The following is a 20,095-nucleotide window of genomic DNA, read 5'->3' as shown; positions in this document are numbered from 1 at the left end:
AGCTCCGCTCCAGGGCTTCCCTCCCGGCTCTCGCTGGCCTCCCGGTGACTAACAGCTCAGGTGGGAAGGGCAGATAAAGGAACAAATAAATAAACGGTGAAAACATAAATATGGTCCAATCAGATGTCTTGATATATGTATGAAAATGTTCCTGAAAATTGGTTCAAGTCATTTTAAATTACGTATTTTAAAATATAAAGAGGGAGCTTACTACCTAAAACAAGCTGACAGTGAATCCTTTTGCAAGGCAAGGAAATTACCATCATTTTGTAATGACCCTGATTAACCAGCTTTATTTGGTTTGGATTTTCACATATGGGTTTTTCTTAGCGTGCACAGGTCTCAAAATATGCAAGAGAAGCACATAGGAAGCCAACTAGAATCCCAGCCAGCCGGAAGCCGGGGCCAGAGGCCCTGTGTTACGGTTCCCATCAGGTGTTTGGTGGGGAAGCTTTGTTTTTTCAAGGCTTCTCTTTCCAGAAGTTGGATCTGACTGTGCCTGCAGGCAGGTAAAGCTCCGTGAGTGGGGAGCTCACTGGCCTCCAATGCCAGAGAGGGTAGAAACAGCCAGAGTTTTGTGAAAGTCCAACAATAGGATAGCTTGTGAGTCCATTTGTACGATATCCAAAGCCTGCAAAACTGCTCTGTGGAGGTGGAAGTCAGGTGGCATCTTCGGAAGGGAGCGAAGAGCTAGCCAAAGTAGAACGTGACCAGCGCCTTGACCAAGTGCTGAGCGCTGACACCAGCCTGGGGGGAGCAGTGTGTGAGGCTGAGCTGGGAGGGCGTACAGGATGTTCCTCAGGGCTGGCACTCAGGAACGGGCCAGCTTTCTGCAGCCGGAGCAAGGAGAGGAGTCTGGGTCTGTCCCCACGCAGCCCTGGAGAAGTCCCTGAAGGATTCTGAGAGTCCTCCTCTGTGAGGGGGCTAGGATACCTACCTGGGGTCTCTCTTCAGCACTCGGTGACAGGAAGTGCAGCAGAGTGGCCAGGAAGGCACTGAGCGTCCTCACAGCCGTGCTGGAGGCTCCAGGTCCAGCTCCAACGGAGTCACATGTGGTTCCTCTTCTGACACCTCAGAGTCATCTTTGAAAAGCCTCCAAATGGCCAATAACAAGTCCTTGAAAGCCAAGGGCCTACTCCGATTTCTCCTTGAGGAGAGGCTGCTGGTCACCTGAGGAGGGTGGGGAGGATACTGAAGAAGGTGGGGGTGTGAGGAAGAAGCTTTGTAAGGGCAACTGGACAGCAAGAAGGAAACCCGGCTGCTCTGCAGGTCTGCCTGGCCCTCAGGACGCAGGCCCTTCTCTGCGGCACCGAATGAGGGAAATCAGAACAGTGCCAGCCAGCATTTGTGCCAGGACCTGGATTTATGCTTTATCCTCCTCACAATTCCATTCTGCAGATCAGAGGACACTGAGGCTACAGGAAATCTGCCGAGTTTCCAAATTCGTGTTTAGTAAGTGGCAGACTTAAAACTCAAATCGAAATCTGCCCAAGTTCAGGGCCTTTTCCTAGTTATAGTCAGTGGACGCTGTGGGCTGAACTGGCTTTATCCCCAGACAGAGAAGAAGCGACAGCCATCCTGGCTCCAGTTGCTACTTCTGCTTTCATTGACAGCCATGAGGAAATTGAGTTTCAGTTTGAGCGTGGTTGTTAATATCAGCAGTACCAGGCAACGGTTGATGAAGAGGGATTTTATCTTCAGCACCGAGACAGCTGTGGCCGCCTGGCAGCCTCCCCTCCCCCAGCCCTCCCCTCCTCCCCTCTGCCCCCTGGGATCTGGCTCTCTTGGTGACTAGCACCTGAGATCTTTTGTTACAATGTGGTCTTTAAATGACTACGGATCCATCCATGTTGTGTTTTAGCTAGTTTATAGAGAAACATTCAATAGAGAAATTCCACAGGGCAGCCATAGGAACTCTTCCGTGGGATGAGGGCTGCTCATCGAGTTTAAGAAGGGTAAGATATTAAAAATACAATATGAGCTGCCTCTGCCAATGAGACACAGAATCTGTCTGATTTTCCCCCTCCAATTTTTTAGAGTCCTTTTCTCTTCCCTGCCCCCAGCCAAATTCCTTATGAAGACATGAAGACCAAGTAGTGACCACCATTTCAGCCTGAGGCATTCATTCTTTTGAATAAAGGACTGATTTCCCTGCAGAGAAAACACTTACAGCTTTCTGTGGACCCACACCTGGGCACGAGCTTCACACCCTAGAGTAACTGCCAAGACAAGCGAGCACAGAGAGCTGGTGATCGTGCCAGACTTGGAGGGCACTGAATGGGGTCGTTTCCCTGTCATGCTGAGCGAGGGGCAGCTGGCTAGGCCAGCACCCAAGGCCTCAGCAAGCACACCCAAACTAGCTGACTCAGCAGGTTGTTACTTGCCATGGCAACACGACAGCACTGCTCCCCCCCCACCCCCCCATAGGCAAGGTGGGGTTCTGAGAGGTGGAAGGCCAGGCAGCTGCTAAGCTTGCATGAGGGGGAGAGGGTGCAAGGTGGGTTTAGCAGTTCTGGAAAGAGCTTCAAGTATATACAAGACTTACAGCGTTTTTTTCCCTATTGAATGGAAAAATTGTAAAATGGTGATGATGAAAAATATTACACAAATGGTGGAGAAGAGGAAAGGCAACAGTAAAAACTTGAAAGGGATTCTCTGACAAGGGAAACAAAAGGAAAAATAAGTGGGACTTCTTCAGACTAAAGAGCTTCTATAAAGCAAAAGAAACTGGGATCAAAACAAGGAGACAGCCCACCAATTGGGAGAAAATATTTGCAAATCATGTATCTGACAAGGGGTTAATCTCCATAATATGTAAGGAACTCACACAACTGAACAATAAAAAAAAAAAGCCAGATCAAAAAATGGACAGAGGATATGAACATTTTTCCAAAGAAGATATACAGATGGCAAATAAACACATGAAAAGATGTTCAACATCACTAATCATCAGGGAAATGGAAATCAAAATTACACTAAGATACCACCTTATGCCTGTTAAATTGGCTATAATCACTAAGACTAAAAATAACAAATGTTGGAGAGGGTGTGGAGAAAAGGGAACCCTCATACACTGCTGGTGGGAAAGCAAACTGGTGCAGCCACTATGGAAAACAGTATGGAGATTCCTCAAAAAACCAAAAACAGAAATACCATACGACCCAGCTATTCCACTACTGGGTATCTACCCAAACAACCTGAAATCAACAATCCAAAGTAACATATGCACCCCTAGGTTCATTGCAGCACTATTCACAACAGCCAAGACATGGGAGCCACCCACGTGCCCACCAACTGATGATTGGATAAAGAAGATGTGGTACATATGTACAATGGAATACTACTCAGCCAGAAAAAAGACAAAATCATCCCATTTGCAACAACATGGATGGACCTGGAGGGAATCATGCTAAGCATAATAAGCCAGAGTGAGAAACACAAACACCAGATGATTTCACTCATCTGTGGAATATGGACAAACCCACGAACAAAGAAAACAGTTCAGTTGTTAGCAGGGGAAGGCCGGTGGGGGATGGACACAGGGGGTGAAGGGGAGCACCTATGTGGGGACAGACAAGAAACAACGTACAATTGAAATCTCACAATGATGTAAACTATTATGAACTCAATTAAAAAAAAAAAAACTTGAAAGGGACCAGCTACTGGGCATCAATAATAAAGGTGTGGGATAGTGAGAAAACAATATCATGGTGGAGTTTAAAATCCCGCCCAAGGAGAGAAGGGAAAGGAAAAAAGGAACAGCCTGGATCTTTTGAGACAAAGGAGAAAGGAAATGAAAGAGGCTGAGGGGCAGGCTGAGGCAGCTCCCTCAGCCTGCAGCCTGGGGCAGTGAGAGAACTGGGAGGCGCTGGGAGTGACCTTGGCTGTGACAGAGCCAGGCTTGTGTTGGAAATGGAGTAGCCACAGCCGCCCTCAGCATCCAGGAGCACACCCACAGTTTTATCTCAGAGCTGGTGAGAGCCAGACTTAACACCGCCTAGAATTTAAAGTATTTCTTTCTCTGAAATCAGTCCTTTCGTGCAAGGTGAAAATGGGTTTAATTTCAGTGGCAGTTTCACTTGGTCATCACAGTGCCAGGCACAAAAGGCAAAACAGCATCTGGCTGCTTGTTTGCAGGCTTGCTTCATGGCTAGGTTAGGCCAGATCCACAGGTGTTCACGGCTCTTATCAAATCCGTTCTGCAAGTGACCACTCTGATCCACCGGGTGCGAGAGAAGATATTCCAGAGGGCCAGTCAGGGCAAGTAATCGGCCCTCCCTGTTGAAGTCGGAGGACCCCTGGGACAGCCTGCCGGAGGCTGCAGACGTGGGCATTGTTACCTGAGTGTCCAGCCACTCTGACTGCCTCACACGGGCTAACCTGAAAAGCCCTAACTTTGAGTCACAATGGCCAGTATTTTCTTCATAAATTCATCTGAATTTATAAATAACTGAATTCACTCAGTTATTCGCCATATAGGGACCTTTCTTGCTTTGCTAATAAATCATATGGACCACAGTTTGAAGGAATGCCTCATTCCGGAACTTGCTCTCAAACACTTTGTGACTTTCTTTGGAAGATGTGACAAAAAAGTTGTCCAGTGAAAAACAAAGTCGCATATTCTTTGGATTGAGTTTAACTTACGCTCTTGTTTCCTGGAGTTGATCCAAGCAATGGTGTTGGCATCTCCTGCTCTCTGAACCACAGTCCTGGGAAGCCCAGCTGCCACCAAGTAAGGGCTTGCCATCATGGATTTTTTCCCTGAGTCTCTGTTTGCTCAAAGACAGTGGTTCCTCTGGTATCATGAGTTAACATTTATATCTCTATAAGAATACTTCATGAGAGTATCCAGTATATGTAAATAGCTTCCACAAATCAATAAGTAAAACGTAGATAATCCAATAGAAAAATGGGCAAAAGATGGAAAAAAAATTAAAACCACAATGAAATACCACTATTTTATTTGGTATTGAAACAGAATGGATAAAATAAAAAAAGATAGGCAATTTCAAGTTGTTAAGAAATTATATTAATACAATTATAGTTAATTATATATTTATTTATTTGAATAATTAATGTATTTTGTTATAAAAGAATAGATTATTTTAGTAATATTAAATACCTACAGCTTAATTATAGAGGTGCTGGTATATACATACGCTATAAATTGGTACCAATACTGTGGGAAGCTTCTTTGTCGGTATCTTTTCTTTTTTTTTTGAGGAAGATTAGCCCTGAGCTAATATCCGCTACCAATCCTCCTCTTTTTGCTGAGGAAGACTGGCCCTGAGCTCACATCTGTGCCATCTTCCTCTACTTTATATGTGGCACGCCTACCACAGCATGGCTTGCCAAGCGGTGCCGTGTCCACACCCAGGATCCAAACTGGTGACCCCCAGTCCCGGGCTGCTAAAGCAGAATGTGTGCATTTAACCACTGCGCCACTGGGCCGGCCCCTGTTTGGTTTTTTTTTTAAGATTTTACTTTTCCTTTTTCTCCCCAAAGCCTCGCAGTACATAGTTGTGTATTTTTAGTTGTGGGTCCTTCTAGTTGTGGCATGTGGGATGCCATGTCTGCACCCAGGATTCAAAGCGGCAAAACCCTGGGCCACTAAAGCAGAGCACACAAACTTAACCACTCGGCCACGGGGCCCCCGTCAGTATTTATTAAAGCTGAATATACATGCCCTATGACCCAGCAATTCCACTCCTAGGTATACCCAGCAGAAATGCATACCTATGTTCACCAAAGGAGAGAACAAGAATGTTCATATCAGCCTTATTTTTAATAACCCCAAGCTACCCAAATATCCATCTACATAGAAAGGATAAATTATGGCATAATCACACAGTGGATTAACGTACGCAATGAGAATGAGCGTTCCATGACTTGCTGCGACAACATAGATACATCTCACCTGTGTAATGAGCAGTGGAAGAAGCTAATACAAAAGGGCACCGGAGGAATGATTCATTTACATAAAGTTCCAAACCCAGCAAACCAGTCGGTGGAGTTAGAAGTTAGGACAGAGTGTGAGGGAACTTACCAGGTTTGGATGCTACTCTTTCCTGTTCACTTTGAGAAAAATCTGACAGCTGTACAACTTATGATTTGTGTTCTTTTCTTCACGTATGTTATAGTGCAATAAAAATGACTAAAAAAACAGAACAGAACAGAACCAGACCAAAAATCCTCCAGGAGACCCTGGCCTGAGAAGCCCTGTCTGTCCGGTCCACAGGACCATCGCCCTCTGGTGGCCACAGCTGGCCGCCTGTTGATGATCCCCCACCTTCTAGGCCAGGAGAGAATTCCCTTTTTCTCATCACCTCCTGTTTCTCCCGTGTACGTCACAATCGCCTCCCAAGCACTGTCTCCACCTAACCCAATGGCTAAGGAGAGAAACGAGAGGGAAGTTAGCACCCTTTCGTTACATCCGAGACTGAATTTACCTAACACGATCAGATAGCAGCAGAAAACACCTGCTGTGTTTCCTGTGTAACTGTGGAAGCCTTCAAGGGATCCTGGCCGAGCTTCCATACTTAGGAAATTCGTCACAGCATCCACTAGAATTCTCCGTCTCTTTTCTCCTTCTCAGAGAAGTTTTTATGCTTCCAGGCCCTTTGTTCCTCGTGCTGTACCTGATGTTGCTGTGTCCTCTTTACACTCCTCTCCCAGGCTCCCAGGACTGTGCCGCTCTGGAAACTCGTCCCTTGGTTGCCTCCCTCTTGTGCCTGTATGGATTCCTTACTCGTCGCCCTTCTCTCTGTGTCACCAACAGCCCCCACTCCTTTCCTCAGCTGGTCCTGTGATACATGCCTACAGCCATGAGCCACAACTCTGAGTGCGGCCCGTGGCTACAACTTCAAAAGCAAATGCCAAGTAGGTTTAGTGAATAAAATACAGTTTTGTCTTCCTTAAATGATACCCAGATAAAAAGCAAACAATAAATTTTACCAAAAGAATTATTTTTAAAACTATTATTGTACTCTTTCCACCTCTAACACTTCTTTATGCTTAAAAATCTTCAGCCTTTGGGCCCAGCCCCATGGCCAAAGTGGTTAAAGTTCCGGGTGCTCCACCTTGGCAGCCCAGGTCCACTGGTTCAGATCCCGGGTGCGGAGGTGCTCCACTTATCAGCCATGCTGTGGAGGCGTCCCACACACAAAATAGAGGAAGATGGGCACAGATGTCAGCTCAGGGCAAATCTTCCTCACTAAAAATGAAACAAAACTTCAGCCTTTGATTTAGGAAAAATCCCGTGAGTTCAAACTGAGTTCATTGGGTCTGTTCAAATTACTGCTAAAATTTAAGGCATAATTTTTAAGATTTATGTTCCTCTTCTAAATTATAGCATATGTTCAGATGATACCTTTTAATTATGTATACCTTGTATATATAGTGGAAAACACTAAAATAATAAAGACTCTGATTCAGAAATGATTGTAGAATTTGTAAACGATGTGCTTTTAACGTGTGGTATTTTTTATCATTAGTGCTCTGGCTCCTCCTAGTGTCCAATTGGTATCATTGCAGAAGTTTCAGAGATTATTCCAAGACCACGAAGAAATTTCATTGAACTATATAGTCCATCTAGTTTCCCAAGGGGTTTGAGGCGATTTCATGGATATACCCACTACACTAAAGTAAAAAATGAACAAATTGAAATTCAGGCTTACAGTGCCCTCAATAACAGCTCTTCACTGAAGCAATAATTGATTCCACAAGAGGTTTCCTAGGCTGTTCCCTGTTGTTGATTGAAGGCATGACATCACTGAACGGTGAGGACAAATCCTGGAAATCAAGCCCACGGGTTTCTTTACCCAGCTCTTGTATGCGCATCTTGACCTGGGGAAGAAGGTTGAAGAAAGGAACAGAGAGTACGACTTCTGAACTACGAGCCACAGAATTTTTGGAGAGTTGAGCAGCAGGTGTTTGAAGCTTGTGATCAATGTTAACAGCTTGGAGTTTGGGGAATTTGTGCAGCTGATGGGAGCTATCCATATGTTTCAAAAGCACCAAGCAGGTGGTGGGGCTGCCTTCATTGCTGGTGGAAAACAAAAAGCCTAATGAAGATACTAGACTAAGTGGATGGCCACCCAGGTGGTCCCATCCAGTGTCATTCTTGGTATCCAGTTTACGCACCATCACTTAACACTTCTGCCGGCTTTTCCAAAATGGGCTGTGGTGTTGTTTTTGGATCAGTCATGGCGGAGATGGAGAAGGGAACTGACAAAGAAACCAACATTGAAAAGAGCGGGGAGGCGTTAGCCGCCTCCATTTTGCTGTCTCCACACTCTGCACAACAATCTTGTCAACCGACCGCGCAGGGATGAGGGAGTTAGAACCTTGCTGAAAGAAAGATTTCGCCCTAGTTTTCTTCTAGAAGATTTGTAGTTTTAGGTGTCACGTTTAGGTCTATGATCTATTTTGAGTTGGATTCTGTATAGGGTAAGTGTATAGATGGAGGTTCATTTTTTTGCATATGGATATCTAATTGTTCCAGCACCATTCATTTAAAAAAAAGAAAACTATCCTTTCTCAATGAATTGCTTTTCTCATTTGTTGAAAGCCAATTCACCAAATGTATGTGTGTCTATTTCTTGACTCCATTCTGCTCCACTCACCTATATGTCTATCCTTTCTTCTCCCCCGTGTCTTTGTTTGTTTGTTTTTTGAGGAAGATTAGCCCTGAGCTAACATCTGCTGCCAATCCTCCTCTTTTTGCTGAGGAAGACTGGCCCTGAGCTCACATCCGTGCCCATCTTCCTCTACTTTAGATGTGGGACGCCTGCCACAGCATGGCGTGCCAAGCAGCACCATGTCTGCACCCTGGATCCAAACCCGCGAACCCCGGGCTGTGGAAGCGGAACGTGTGCACTTAATCGCTGCGCCACCGGCCAGGCCCCTCTGCCATGTCTTGATTACTGCAGATTTGCGGTTAAATCTTGAAATCAGGTAGTGTGGGTCTTCTCACTTGTTGTCTTTCTTCAGAATTGCTTTGGCTACTCTAATTCATTTGCTTTTACAAATAAAGTTTAGAATTAGCTTGTTGGTTTCTGCAAGAAGTCCTATAGAGATTTTGATTGGCTTGGTGTTGTATCTATAGATAAGTCTAGGGAGACTGGACATCTTTTTTTTTTTATAAGATTTTATTTTTCCTTTTTCTCCCCAAAGCCTTGCAGTACATAGTTGTATATTTTTAGTTGTGGGTCCTTCTAGTTGTGGTATGTGGGACGCCGCCTCAGCATGGCTTGACAAGTGGTGCCACGTCCACGCCCAGGATCCAAACCGGCAAAACCCTGGGTCGCCACAGAGGAGCGCATAAACTTAACCACTGGGCCATGGGGCCACCCCGAGAGTGGACATCTTCACAATAGGAAGTCTTCCGATCCATGAAAACAGTATATATCTCCATATATTTAGGGCTTTTTATTTTTTTATCAGCATTTTGTAGTTTTCAGCATACAGATCTTGTATATATTTTGTTAGATTTGTACCTAAGAATTTCTCATGGGTTTTGTTTTTTGGGTTTTTTGGTGCTATTTAAATAGTGTAAGAAAAATTCAATCTCCAAATGTTTATTGCTAGTAAATAAAAATACGATTTATTTTTGTATATTTTGTGACCTAGCTAAACTCATTTATTAGTTCTAAAAGTTTGTTGTAAATTCTTTGTAAATTTCTATGTAGACAATCTTGCCATCTGTGAATAGAGATAGTTTTTTGTGTTTATTTTCCTTCATTTTCTTGCCTTATTGCAGGCGAGGACCTTGTAGCATGATGTTAATTAAAGAGCAAGTATCCTTGCCTTGTTCCTAATTTTAGAGGAAAAGCAGTCTTTCACCATTAAGTATGAGGTTAGCTGTTGATCTTTTATAGGTGACCTTTAGCAGATTGAGAAAGTTCCCTATTTCTCGCTTTTTGAATGGCAGTTTGTATTTTTCAAGAAATTTGTTTCTTTTATCTAAAATAAAATTCTATAGTCATAGAACAGCTTATGTTGTTTCATGATTACTTTTTTTAATGTTGTAAGTGTCTGTAACAATGTCCCCTCTTTCATTCTAGATAGGGTAACTCATGTCTTCTCTATTTCTTGATGAGTTTGGCTAGAGATTTATCAATTTTGTTCATCTTTTCAAAGGTAGCTTTTTTCCCCCATTTCTTTTTAATTTTTTTTATTGTGGTAAAATATACATGACATAAAATTTACCATTTTAACCATTTCTAAGCGTACAGCTCTGCGGCTTGAAGTACACTCACATTGCTTTGCAGCCATCGCCACCATTCATTTCCAGAGCTTTTTCATCTTCTCCATCTGAAACTCTGTACCCACTAAACAAGAAGTCTCCAGCTCCCTACCCCCCAGCTTCTGGCCACCAGCATTCTACTTTCTGTCTCTGTAAATTTGACTACCCTAAGTACCTCATATAAATGGAATCATACAATATTTGTCCTTTTCAATTGGCTTACGTCACTTAGTATAATGTCCTCAAAGTTCACCCATGCCGTAGCACGCGTTAGAATTTCCTTCCTTTTTAGGGCTGAGTATAGAGCACATAACACGTTTTGTTTGTTCAATCATCCACCAGTGGACACATGGGTTACTTCCATCTTTTGGCTCTTTTAAATAATGCTGCTATGAACATGGATGTACAAATAGCTATTTGAGTCCCTGCTTTCACTTCTTTGGGGCATATACTCAGAAGTAGAATTGGTGGATCATATGGTAATTCTATGTTTTGCTATTTTGAGGAACTGCCATGCCGTTTTCCACAGTGGCTATTCCATTTTACATTCCCGCTAGCAGTGCACAAAGGTTGCAGTTTCTCTACATCCTCGCCAACACGTGTTAGTTTTTTTGATAATAGCCAACCTAATGAGTGTGAAGGTATCTCATTGTGGTTTTGAGTTGCATTTCTCTAATGACTATTTCTTGCCCATTGTTTAATTGGGTTGTTTGGTTTTTTGTTGTTGAGTTGCATGGATATAGATTTTGGTTTGTTGATTTTTCTGTATTATTTTTATGTTCTTAATTTAATTGATTTGACTTCATTTTTATTATTTCCTTCCTTCTGCTTGCATTGGGATTAATTTGCTCTTTTTCCTCCTAGTTTCTCAAAGTGAAAATTTAGATCAATTATCCAAGACCTTGTTTCTTTTCTAAGATAAGCCCTTAATGCTATAGATTTTCCTCTGTGCACTACTTGAGCTCCATCCCACAAATCTTGCTATGTTGTATTTGCATTTTCATGCAATTTAAAATGTTTTTGAATTTCCTTTTTGACTGCTTTTTGATACATGGGCTATTTAAAAGTGTATCAGTTATATTCCAAATATTTGGAGATTTTCCAGATGTTCTTCTGTTACTGTTCTAGTTTAATTCAGTTGTGGTCAGAGAACATAGTTTATATGATTTCCTTTCTTTCAAATTTGTTAAAAGTTTGCTTTACGGCCCAAAATATGATCTATCTTGGTGAATGTTTCATGTGTATTTGAAAAGGATGTATATTCTGCTTTTGGATGGAATTCGATCAGGTCAAGTTGTTGTTCAGATCTTTGGTAGACTCACTGATTTTCCGTCTGCTTGTTCTATTGATTACGGAGAAAAGAGCATTGAAATCTCCAACTGTAATTGTGGATATGTCTCTTTCTCCTTTTGGTTTTATCAACTTTTGCTTCATGTATTTTGAAGCTCTGTTGTTAGGTGCATGCACATTGAAGATTGTTATCTTCTTAGTGAATTGACTCCATTATCATTGTATAATGTTCCTCTTTATTCTCATTTAGATATAGAAATTCCTAATTAATATAACCACTCCAACTTTCTTTTGATTAGTGTTTTCATGTTATATCTTTTTCCATAGTTTTTACTTTTAATTTATCTTTGTCCTTATATTTAAAGTGGGTGTGTTGTAGACAGCACATAGTTAGGTCTTGCTTTTTTATACAATACGATGATCTCTGTCTTTTAACTTGTATGTTTAGACTGCTTATAGTTAATATAATTATTAATATGCTTGCATTAAATCCACCATCTTGCTAGTTGTTTTCTATTTATATTCGCTTTTAAAAGATTTTAAAGGCAGTGCTTGTGCTATAATCACACTAGTGATTTTTATCAAATTAAAATGACTATAAGAACACAAGCTTTTTGGGCCATCTTTCAGTTGGCAGGAAATCAATAGTCTATTGAGTGGTTATTACAAATAAGTAAGGAACATATTACTATATATTTAACCCAAAGAGTTAGTAAATCTTTTCAAAGACTGTGAGAGAAGACAGCAAGGAGTCTAAAGACTTGGGGCTATGTCCTAGCTCTAGCCCTTGCTAGCTCTGCAGATTTGGACAAGTTCCTAATCTCCCTGACACTCACTTAAATAGATAAAATAATACCTACTACAAGTGGCTGGAGGAGCTCTCTCTGAACCGTGGGTAGAGTGATCAATCTCTTGATTGGGGGAAAACGCTCTAGAGAACACAGGACTTCTGAATGTGTTTGGAGGATGAAAGGGGATTTAATAAATAGTCACAGTCAACTTGAGAGTATTTTTTTAGACACGGAGAATAATTGGAATATACACACAAATCAGTGACTGTTGTAAGAATGCAAATGAAGAACTATGAGGCTTCAACTAATGCGAAGGCTGGAGAGAAGAAGATTCAAGTCAAAGGGGCTTGAAGACCACTTGGATATAAATGACAGAAAAGGAGGGAGTCTAGGCTCACTTTCAAGTTTCAGAATTGGAAAACTAGGTAAGTGGCAGTTTCTTTCACTGAGATATGAACCAGAGAAAAATGGAGAGGGCTGGCTCACAAATAGAAGGTAATATCAGTTTCAAATCAATGTCAATTGATTTTGAGGTGTGTGTGGCAGGCCAAGGTGAAAGTGTCAGTAGGTAGCTTGCTCTGTGTCTTTGGAACTCACCAGTGGTCTGGCCTGCAGACTTGGAAGACACTGGCATACAAGGGAAGCCATAGGTATGGGTGAGTGCATACACCTGAAAGTGGGCTGAGGACAGAACCCCAAGATGTTAGTGAGGGTGCTTTCAGCTGTTAGTAAGGAAAATCCCAACTAAAAGTGGGGTAAACTGTTATCATCTCACAGAGCAAGATGATATAGTTAACTCACTCCTAAAATTGAAGGACTTGGATCCTTTCCATCTTTCTCATCTGCCTTCTTCGAAATTTTGACTGCCCTTTTAGGCAGAATTCCTTTATAGTTCTAAGCTGTGGTTCCAAGCATCCCATGGAGATGACTAATTCCAGAGGCACCAGAGTACCTGTGTATGAGTCACTTTTTAGGAGTAAAACTCTTTCCAAGAAGCCACCTAGTGGACTTGAACTCGAGTTTGTTCACAAGACTGTGGTCACATGCCCATCCCCAAACAGTCACTGGCAAAGAATTTTCACAGTGTTTCTACAGGAGTCAGGATTCATCCCCACGGCTGCAGAAAGGTACAGCTTCCCCGGAAGCACACGGCCATTCGACACCTGAACAAACCAAAGAAATGAGGAAATGGATGTTGGACAGAAGCCAACAGGCCTGCTCCTCCTTAGGGAACATAACACCTAAAAGGGAAGCAGAGAAAGAAATGCTTAGAAGTATTCTGAGGACACTAGCATTAGGGGCCACAGACCCCAAGGAAGAAGAAGAGATTCTGGAAAGAGACATTATTATTTTTTAAATTTAACCAGTGAAATTGAAATAAGGTCTGTAGTTTGGTTAGCAGTGCTGTACTAACATCAGTTTCCTGGTTTTGATGATCGTGCTATAATTATGTAAGATGCTATCAATAGGGGAAACTAGGAAAAGGGTACATGGTGACTCTACTATTTTTGCAATTTCCTGTCAGTGCAAAATTTTTTTAAAATAAAAGTCTTTAAAACTTTGCAACGGTAATAGCTAATTACTGAGTATTGGCTGTGTGCCCAGATTGTTATAGAAGTTTACAGATATTCACTGATCTGATCCTCACAACAGCCTTATGAGGTAGCTAGCATCTAGTATTATCCTTAATTCTCAAACAAGGAAACTGAGGCACACAGAAGTTAAATAATCTACCAAACGATTACATAGCTGACAAATGGTCAGGTCAAGATTTGAACCTGCACAATTTGGCTTCAGAGACCACATTTCTGACCACTATCCTGCACTATTGCTCATGAAATAGTCACTAAAAGGGCCAGCTAGAGGCTAAGGGTTATTTCAGGGGTCCCTAGGCCCCAACGGCCCTCAAGTGCTCTGTGCTGTGGAGACATCAAGCACATCAATGCCCATCCATTGGGTTGAGCACAAACAGATTGTTGGTGACTTTGGCAAGGGGAGTGTTGTGGTTTTTAAAATTATTTTATTGAGGTCATATTGGCTTATAACATTGTGTAAATTTCAGGTGTACATTATACTTCAGTTTCTGTGTAGATTGCATTGTATTCACTACCAATAATCTAGTTTTTATCCGTACCCATACATATGTGCCCTTTACCCCTTTCACCCTGCCCCCACTCCCTTCTCATTTGGTTACCACTAATCTGTTCTCCTTATCAATGTGTTTATCTTCCACATGAGTGAAATTGTACAGTATTTGTCTTTCTCTGTGTGAATTATTTCACTTCGCATAATACCCTCAAGGTCCATCCACGTTTTCACAAATGGATGATTTTGTCTTTTTTATGGCTGAGTAGTATTCCATTTTATATATATATACACCACATCTTCTTCATCCATTCTTCCATTGATGGGCATCTAGACTGCTTCCATGTCTTGGCTATTGTGAATAATGCTGCCATGATCACAGGGGTGCATAAATCTTTTTGAATTATTGATTTCATGTTCATAGGCGAGGAGAGTTTTTGTGAAGAGTTGTGGTTGGGAACCAGGCAGTTGTGAACTGACAAATGAACCTGAGGTGTGAGAGTGAAGATAGCAAGTGTGAATGGCTCCTTCAAGAAGACTAGCTGCAGAGGAGAGAGGTGGGTTCCAGCTGAGGACAGAGGAGAGCTTTCCCAGTATATGGAAATCTGAGCTAATTTAGGTGCAGGAGAATGGGCTAGTCAAAGGAGCAAATTTGAACATACAGGAGAGAGAGAGGAAATATCGGATGGACCATGCCCCTAGGTGGCACTGGGTGCCCCATGTTCTGTGCGGTAGGAGATGGGCCATCTGAGAGTGATGGACAGCAGCTTTGAGAAGACCTCGACGCCGTGAATGTCCCATAGTTCTGCGTAACCTGGCTGACGGCAGACAGAGCCAAATGCAAGTTGGCCCAGTTGCCTTTGGGCTCATTTTCTTTCTAAACCATTTTCCTCTCTGATTTTCGTGATTCCCCTTCTGGTACCCAGTGGGATCCTGCTCCCAGCTCTCTCCCGCTCAGTTCAAGGCAAGATCCAATATCCAGTTATTTGTACTTGTGAACGACAGATTACACTTCGATGGGAATCCAAACTAACAAGTTACTGACACTAAAACCTTTGCTTCCAATTATGGAATGAAAAGATGTTTTCTGAGTTAAAGGGCATTTCAAAAAGTTGGGATAGAGACCCTGAATGGGCTGAGGGGCCCTTGAGGTAACCGTGAGCTTAACTGGCTGACCCTAAGGGTAAAGCTGATCTGACGGGTCTGAGGCACACGTTGAGACAAAAGTCTCCCTCCAGAGAGCTTCACAACTAGAGAGGGCCTGCCCAGGATGGCATCCCTCATTTCTGTCTTTTAAAAAAATACATTCTTAAACAAATGGGTCTTCATCAGACTAAAGAGCTTCTTCAAGGCCAGAGAAAACAGGACTGAAACAAAAAAAACCCCACTAATTGGGAAAAAATATTTACAAGGTGCACATCCAACAAAGGGTTAATCTCCATAATATATAAAGGACTCACATAACTCAACAACAAAAAATCAAACAACCTGATCAAAAAGTGGGCAGGGGACATGAATAGACATTTCTCCAAAGAAGATATACAGATGGCTAATAGAGACATGAAAAGATGCTCATCATCACTAATCATCAGGGAAATGCAAATCAAAACTACACTAAAATATCACCTTATACCTGTAAGAATGGCAAAAATAAACAAAACAAAAAGTGACAAATGTTGGAGAGGCTGTGGAGAAAAAGGAACCCTCCTACACTGTTGGTGGGAGTGCAAACTGGTGCAGCCACTATGGAAAACAGTATGGAGATTTCTCAAAAAAATTACAAATAGAAATACCCTATGACCCAGCCATCCCATTACTGGGTATCTATCCAAAGAACTTGAAATCAGCAATTCCAAAAGTCCCATGCACCCCTATGTTCACCGCAGCATTACTTACAATAGCCAAGATGTGGAAACAACCTAAGTGCCCATCAACTGATGACTGGATAAAGAAGATATGGTGTATATATATATACAATGGAATACTACTCAGCCATAAAAAAGGATAAAATCGTCCCATTCATGGCAACATGGATGGACCTTGAGGGTATTATGTTAAGTGAAATAAGCCAGATAGAGAAAGATGAACTCTGTATGACTCCACCCATAGGTGGAAGTTAAACATGTAGACAAGAGAACTGATTGGTGTTTACCAGGGGAAAGGGGGGGTGGGGGGAGGGCACAAAGAGTGAAGTGGTGCACCTACAACATGACTAACAATAATGTACAACTGAAATTTCACAAGGTTGTAAACTAGCATAATCTTAATAAAAAGTAAAAAAAAAAAAATTAATCCCATAATGAAAAAAAAAGTTCTCATTAAAAAAAAAAAAAGCGGGGCTGGGCCTGTCGCCAAGTGGTTAAGTTTGCGCGCTCCACTGCAGGTGGCCCACTGTTTCATTGGTTTGAATCCTGGGCGCGGACATGGCACTGCTCATCAAACCACGCTGAGGCAGCGTCCCACATGCCACAACTAGAAGGACCCACAACGAAGAATATACAACTATGTACTGGGGGGCTTTGGGGGGAAAAGGAAAAAAATAAAATCTTAAAAAACAAACAAACAAAAAACCAAAACGCATTCTTCTTTGATGTAATGAAATGCACCCCATTTTAATCACAAGCATTTGTTGAACTGTATTGGGACTAGCATCCGAAAGGTCTGCAATTTTTTAAAGAAAGAAATCTAGTACAATTTAGGAATTCTTTTTTTAAAAAGTTTTTTATTGTGGTCTAAATAGTTTATAACATTATGAAATTTCAGTTGTTCATTAATATTTGTCAAACACTGTATAAATGTGCCCCTTCACCCCTTGTGCCCACCTTCCCCACCCCTTCCCCTGGTAACCACTAACTTGTTCTCTTTGTCCGTAAGTTTGTTTATATTCCACATATAAGTGAAATCATATGGTGTTTGTCTTTCTCTGTCTGGCTTATTTCACTTAACGTGATGCCCTGAAGGGCCACCCATGCAGTTGCGAGTAGATTATGTCCTTCTTCATGGTAGTAGTAGCAGTATCAGCAGTAGTATTCCGTTGTATGTATACACCGCATCTTCTTTATCCAATCATCAGTCGATGGGCACTTGGGTTGCTTCCATGTCTGGGCTATTGTGAATAATGCTGCAGCGAACATAGGGGTACATAAGTCTCTTTGGATTGTTGATTTCAAGTTACTTGGATAAATACCCAGTAGTGGGATAGCTGGGTCATATGGTACGTCTATTCTTAGTTTTTTGAGAAACTTCCATACTGTTTTCCATATTGGCTATACCAGTTTGCATTCCCACCAGCAGTGAATGAGGGTTCCCTTTTCTCCACAACCTCTCCAACATTTGTTATTTTTTGTCTTGGTGATTACAGCCATTCTAACAGGCGTAAGTTGGCATCTGAGTGTAGTTTTGATTTGCATCTCCCTGATGATTAGTGATTTTGAGCATCTTTTCATGTCCCTATTGGCTATCTGCATATCTTCTTTGGAAAAATGTCTGTTCATATCCTCTGCCCGCTTTTTGATGGGGTTGTTTTTTTGTAGTTCATTTATGTGAGTTCTTTATATATTATGGAGATCAACCCCTTATCAGATATATGATTTGCAAATATTTTCTCCCACTTGGTGGGTTGTGTTTTCATTTTGATCTTAGTTTCCTTTGCCTTGCAGAAGCTCTTTACTCTGATGAAGTCCCACTTGTTTATTTTTTCTTTTGTTTCCCTTGCCTGAGTGGACATCGTAGACTTTAGGAATTCTATTGTTACTCTTGCCCACCGGGATTTAAACCTCCAGGCCACGGAATCTGTCAGCGCAGTGATGAAGTCCTCACTGCTTTGGGCTCTGCTGTCTTTGCTGGACGATGGCACTGTGCGGAACCTCCCACCTCACTGGGCCTGTGCGGCGAGTTGTTTTTACCAACGGCAGATGGGTCTGGGCTGGTTTACCCTCTTCTGTTTGTCAAACAAGGTTATAATTTAAACCTGTGGAGCAGAGCTGACTGGGTCATAAATGAATCAAACTCATCAGCTTACTCTTGCTAAAAATACAAAGGCAGATTTTCAGAACGCTTCTCAGAAATAATTGTCAATTTATTCGAATGAGACATGCTTTAGGTTTTGTGTGGGCATGCAGACAGTTCAACTCCATTTCCAGTAATTACCTTGTCTCTATCAAGAGAACAGGCTTAATCAAACATTTACAAGAGGCAGCCAAGCACTGAGAAAGCTATAACCAGTTGGGACAGCTAACCGCGCATGCTTTACTATATAGAGTCCTACCTTTTCCAGGGGATCCCTTTGATTCCAAAGTAACAGACAGCTTGTGAACACACTGTCCTTCATGTCTTCCTTGCCACCAGTCAACAGTCTACTCATTCCTGAAGGCCAAAGAATATTCCCCACATCGCCAGCATTCCCGACACTGGCCGGGCTCTTCCCTCCTCTGCTTCCCTAGGATTCTGTACTCATCCTTAATCATGGAAGCTCTGCCTTGAACATGAGGTGTCGGTCTGTCTCTTGCACTTGATGAACTCCGTAAGGGCAGGGACCCTCCTATTATCTCCATCATATCCCCTGCAGCACTCAAGCACAGGGCCTCACATACAGCAACCACACAATAAATTTCAACTCTGTCGACTACAGCATTGCGACATAAATAGGCCTCTATATTATGTCCTGACCCACCCTTTCACTGCAGTTTGTGAGCTAGTTACAACTTCTAGGCAATAAATAACCTACATGACAAGAACTTTTTCTCTCCCTGGTAATATAAGTTATTCATGGAAAAAAAAACCCTGTAATTTTGGGTGGTTTGTTTTACAGCTGGAGACAAGCAAGACTAATCTCTTGCTCTGTTGTGTCATCAGCTAATAGTCACTTCTTGTTTCAAAATTCAGAAGTTTAAAGCATTAAGTAAAACTGCATACCACCTTGAAATAACACTTCAAAGATCAGGAGGTAGAGAAAGGAAGGGACGGAGATCTGTACATGCAAAAGCATCCTGTGCTTTCCTACTGCATCAAAGCAATTCAATCCAGCATCAATTCTCCGGGACGCAGGCGAACTCCAGCTACGTTTGGTACCTAGACCAAAGACTAAAAATATGATTTTGTGGCCACAAAATCTAGAGATCTTGTGGTCTTAGCGATTTTTATTTGCACTTTCTTGGATTTTGTTCCTCTCCATCTATATGGCTAACTAAATATTTATTTTACACCTATCTCTACTCATCTCTGTTTCTGTGAGAATCAAACAAAACACAAATCAAGGACAATGAGCTATAAAAACGTAATGTTTTATTTACAACTGTTTTTTAAAAGGAGAGTTCCCTTCAAAATTACAGAGAGACTAAATCGCGTTTCATCTTATCACACGACAGCCTATGGGGCCACGACGTGAGCAAGACAGGCCACTAGTCACGGGGACCACTTGCGAAAGGATATTGAACCACCAGCCCCTAAAGAATTGTGGAGAATAATAGTATAGAAAACTAAAAGTTCTAGTCCTACTGTCACAAAATCTTACTTACTGGAGAAAAAAATCTAAAAGTACTCTGGGAAACCAGAAGACAAAAGCTTAATCAAATGCGAGAGCCATGAACCACACTGAGACCTCTGGCAAAGTCTTCCCTTTAACCCCAAATGGCTTTAGAGAACAAGAAGGTGGCTACAGCTGACAGGCACACATGCAGAGAGC

This window comes from Equus quagga, chromosome 9, assembly GCF_021613505.1.
Source record: "Equus quagga isolate Etosha38 chromosome 9, UCLA_HA_Equagga_1.0, whole genome shotgun sequence".
Classification (NCBI taxonomy): domain Eukaryota; kingdom Metazoa; phylum Chordata; class Mammalia; order Perissodactyla; family Equidae; genus Equus; species Equus quagga.
This window is presented reverse-complemented; position numbering follows the sequence as displayed.